Below are 5,362 nucleotides of genomic sequence, written 5' to 3'. Positions count from 1 at the left end.
TCACTTAGCATTACACTCTCTAGCTCCATCCATGGCATTGCAAATGGCAAGATTTTATTCTTTTTTATGGCTGAATGATATTCCATTGTGTATATATACCACATCTTCTTTATCCATTCTTCTATCAACGGACACTTGGGCTGCTTCCATAATTTGGCTATTGTAAATAATGCTGCTGTAAACATAGTGGTGCATGTATCCCTTTGAATTAGCGGTTTTGTATTTGGGGGGTAAAATTGCACCCAGTAGTGCAATTATTGGATCCTACTCTATGTTTAACTTTTTGAGGAGCTGTCAAACTATTTTCCAAAGCGACTAAACTGTTTTACATTCCCACCAGCAATGTGAGAGGGTTCCAATTTTTCCATATTCCTGCCAATACTTGTTATTATCTGTCTTTTGGATTATAGCCATCCTGGTGAATGTGAGGTTGTATTTCATTATGGTTTGTTCATATGGATGTTTATCCATTCCTGATGGAAAATGATGTTGAGCATCTTTTGAGGTATTTACTGGCCATTTGTATATCTTCTTCAGAGAAATATCTATCCAAATCTTTTGCCTATTTTTAGTTTATCTTTTTATGAATGTAAGTCCCACATCAGATATATGATGTGCAAAAATTTTCTTTTGTCACTTGCGTTTTTGGTGTTGTCCCTAAGAAACCATTGTCTAACAAGCAAATGTTTATATATTTCAGGAAAATTCAGTAGGAGAGAGATATAATAATGATGAGGGGAAGCCATCGGATAAAGTCATGGGAGAATGAAAGCCCCAGGCAAGGTGTTTTCAGAATTCAGTGTATCTGGAGGCTGAGGGAGAGGGGGTTGTCTACAGTGCCTGGAACATGCAGAGGAGGGGTGAAGATTTGGGAGTCATTGCCATGGGGTTAGTGGCTGAATTCACAGAAGCCCAGTGTACTGAGTAAGAAGGGAAGCGCTCTGAGGCTTGAATCTAGGAAGCACCAACATTTAATGGGATTAGGGAAGAAAAGAAGCTCACAACAGAGGTTGACCAAAGAAGTGAGAGAAGGCCAAGAGATGTTGTGTCACAAGGATCAAGAGAGCAGCAGTTTCCAGAAAGAAAGTTATCATCAACCATGTCCAATAAGGCAGTGTCCAATGATGGTTAATAAGACAAGGGCTGAAAAAATCCACTGAATTTGGCATTTGGTGGGTCATGGCTGACCTTGGTCAAGGCATTTCAGTACTTTAGTAGCAGAGAGGAAGCCTGATTGTGGTAGAATTGAGTACAAATAAGAGATAAAGGACAGGTTTACAAATAGAAGGATGACTCTTTGCAGAAGCTTGATTATGAAGAAAGGAAGGATAATGTCCCAGACAGGGACCCAAGAACAAAGCTGGGACTTTATTAAAATGATCTTGAGTTTGTGTACCCATCAGAGTTCAGTGCAGGAAATAAAAAACATTCTAGGTATTTCAAAAAGAAAGGAATTTAATTCATGACATTATGTGCTTTAAAACTCAATGGAAGGGCAGGGGGTCAGAAGTCAGAAGCCACCAATGACTTTCAGCTTCAAGATCACATCACCACAGCAGAAATCCATGGTTCCCACTGCTGCCACCACACAGCTTCCCTACTCTGAGATAGAAAAGGGGAGGAGTTGGGTACTGGTTCAGATGACTATGGATGTGGATGCAGGAAGTGCAGGTTCACTCCTTCTAGTGGCAACCCAAACACATCTTGGTTAGAAAGACAGCCCTAGTTTCTAGAATGGTGAGTAGTTTGTAGTTAACTTTGAGCATTACGTGCGAAGCACTATGGTAAGAATGTGTTTGTTTAGTTCTTATAACAAGCTCACTTAGTGAGATCAGTTTTCCCAAGGCCATGCTGCTAAGAAATGATGGAACAGGCCTGTCTAACTTCACATGGGCTTCTGTGACCATGCAAGGACAGAGATGTCTGCTATCTGCCCACTTAGGACACAGCAGGGAAGAAGGGCTGCTAGCCTCAATTGATCTTCCAAGAACTTGATTTGGAATCCTCCAAAATGGCCTGGGGAAGAACCCCATTACCAATTCTGGGAACGAGCATAAACTTGGTCTTACTTCTTATTCATGCACCAATAATCTATTCACTAGACTGGTATGTCTCATCCCTATTTTAATCAGACTGCCAAAATTATTTCTTTTTTAACTTAAAAAAGAATCATATTACTGCCTTTTAAAACATTGATGAGGGCACCTGGGTGGCTCAGTCGTTAAGCGTCTGCCTTCGGCTCAGGTCATGATCCCAGGGTCCTGGGATTGAGCCCCACATCGGGCTCCCTGCTCCGTGGGGAAGCCTGCTTCTCCCTCTCCCACTCCCCCTGCTTGTGTTCCCTCTCTTGCTTTGTCTCTCTCTGTCAAATAAATAAAATCTTTAAAAAAAAAAATAAAGATCTCATCTTTGAAAATAAATAAATAAATAAAACACTGATGAATCCAATTGATCAATCACCAGCACATTCCATTTTACCTTAGCACATTAGATAGCAGAGGCTGTATTGGCTATACTCTAGAACACATCAAAAATAAAATAAGCATGAAAGTTTTGGACATTATTGCTATGATATCAGATATTCACATAAAAGCACAAAAGCAGTGATGAAATGCCTTGTCATCATCCAATCTTCATTATTTGGCATAAGGTCTCTGAAGCGTAATAGGAAGCATTTAAAAGAACACTGTAATCTCATAATTTAATCTCTGTTATGTTTTAATCAGATGCAATCCTATCAAGAAAGCTCAAAAAATGACTAAGCATCTTAACAAATTTATATAACAGTAAATTTTTTCTTAAAGACATTTTATGTAATCTATATTATTTCATAATTCATTATTCAATTATTTATTCATTCATCAAGCATTTATTGGGGACCTCTGGTGCTACAGAGGCAAGCTCAAAAAGCTCATAGTGTAATAGGGGAGATGGACAAGTAAAAAAGATTCAATCAGACTGCTTACAGTTATTATCTTTAGGAAAAAGTAAAACAGGGGTCAGGTCAGGGAAAATATTAGCAGTTTCTTGGGGACTTTGAATTTGCAATCTCATATATTGTTTGAATTCCTCTACAAGCATATACTAGTTGATAATTTTGAAATGTGGTAAAATGTAGATGTTAGTTAATAAGGTTAATATTATAGAAATTATCAGCATGATTTTTCTCTTTTGCTTTTCCTAGCACATATTTTTCCTAGTTTATACAAGACACCAACCAGTCTCAGAAGGAGATTAAGGGATTTGTTATAGAATGAGAACATTGATTGCTTACTGGGTGCCAGGCACTGTTCTAAACAATTTACCTGTAATGCAAAGAGAAAGATCAAATTAATATTCAGTTTCTGACCTTCAAATAAGATTATGCAGCCAAACAATAGCCTCAAAAATAGGTTATTGAATCTAGAGGTGATTTCCTAAATTCTTTTTTTTTTTTAAGATTTTATTTATTTATTTGACAGAGAGAGAGAAGCAAGAAAGGGAAGACAAGCAGGGGGAGTGGGAGAGGGAGAAGCAGGCTTCCCGCCGAGCAGGGAACCCGATGTGGGGCTCGATCCCAGGACCCTGGGACCATGACCTGAACCAAAGGCAGATGCTCAGAGACTGAGCCACCCAGGCACCCCCCTAAATTCTTTTATTAAGCTTCATCCCCCATCCATTAGAAACCAGGCCTGGACGACTTGGCTCAGACAGTTCTTTCCTTGAGTACAGAAGATACTCAGTTGAGGAGCTCTAACTACTCTGTGGTAGAAGGAGAAAGTGAGGAGGAAGCCATTCCTCTTCGGCCCCAGAATTGTGGGATGAAGAGCAAGACAGGAAGACAGCCATCAGACACCTGTCCTGAGTATGTAGTATGGGACTGGGGAAGATACGAAGGGCAAGAGGAGGTCCTTCTCCCTCCTTCCCCATCTGAGACTCTGAGAAGGGGCCTCATTGCAGGATGCCTCATGTCACCCCAAGTAGGGCCAGCATGGCCAGGCAGAGAAAATCATGAGGTTTAACTTTAGAGTCACCTATACTTTCCACATGAGGCCCTTGTGACTGAGAATATCTGAGAATCTGGCTGGGGATCCACAGTGCCTGTGAAGTAGGTGAGGGACTGCAAGATGGGATGGGATAAAATGGAAGTCACAGCCAGTCAGAGGAGGATGTAATGGTGGGAGGAGGCCAGGGAAGGCAGAGTGAGTCAGAAAGGGCCATCAGAAAGAACAAGAGAGACAGAGAGATATCCATGCATCACATCAGCCACAGGCTTCAGCCCAATGCCAGCAGTGCCAGAGCAACCGAGTGGACAAGAGCAGAAGAGGCTCCCAAGGACCAGAGTCTTCCCCTCAGCCACAAGGTCAGGCAACTCCACACCTCCCCACAGGCATCCACACAGTTAGCATCTTGGAGCTGAAAGGGTCAGAAATCTGACAGGCTAAGCTTTTATTTTCCAAGACAGACCAATATCACCTTTTAAAGCGTGTGTTTAAATTATTGGATCAGATTAAATTTAAACCAGGAAGGATGTAAATGTTCATTGTTTTTACTCCTCACCAGCAGGTGGGGTTGGAGGAAGAAGGCTGGATTAGTTAACAAAGGGACTACAATTTCTCCATATTACGGAGATGTGGTGTGAGTTAAATTCACAATCCTGCTAAATAAATTTAAAAATCAATTACAATACAGAATATTAAATGCTATGAAATGAAGCATAGGGTGCTATGGGAGCTCTATGCAGCAAAGTAATTGCTGTATTGGATCAGACCCATAGCACATCCAGCCCAGGATTTGGTCTTTCTAGTGAAACCTCATGTGCTGGGCGCTAGAGTAGGGAGCATGGCGAATTTTGACTTTGTATGTCATCAACTGGAAAATTGAGGGTATTCCTTGAAATATTACCACATTTTCATAATATTCTACTATATATTTGGCATCCATTGATTTCTCCAACTCTTCTTTTTTTTTAAATTTTATTTTATTATGTTATGTTAATCACCATACATTACATCATTAGTTTTTGATGTAGTGTTCCATGATTCATTGTTTGTGCATAACACCTAGTTCTCCATGCAGAACGTGCCCTCTTTAATACCCATCACCAGGTTAACACATCCTCCCACCCCCTCCTCTCTAGAACCCTCAGTTTGTTTTTCAGAGTCCATTGTCCCTCATGGTTCTTCTCCCCCTCCGATTTCCCCCCCTTCATTCTTCCCCTCCTGCTAGCTTCTTCTTTTTTTTTTTTTTAACATATAATGTATTATTTGTTTCAGAGGTACAGGTCTGTGATTCAACAGTCTTACACAATTCACAGCGCTCACCATAGCACATACCCTCCCCAATGTCTATCACCCAGCCACCCCATCCCTCCCACCCGCCA

The sequence above is a fragment of the Leptonychotes weddellii genome, chromosome 2 (assembly GCF_054177405.1).
Source record: "Leptonychotes weddellii isolate Sample4059 chromosome 2, ASM5417740v2, whole genome shotgun sequence".
In the NCBI taxonomy this organism is placed as follows: domain Eukaryota; kingdom Metazoa; phylum Chordata; class Mammalia; order Carnivora; family Phocidae; genus Leptonychotes; species Leptonychotes weddellii.
This window is presented reverse-complemented; position numbering follows the sequence as displayed.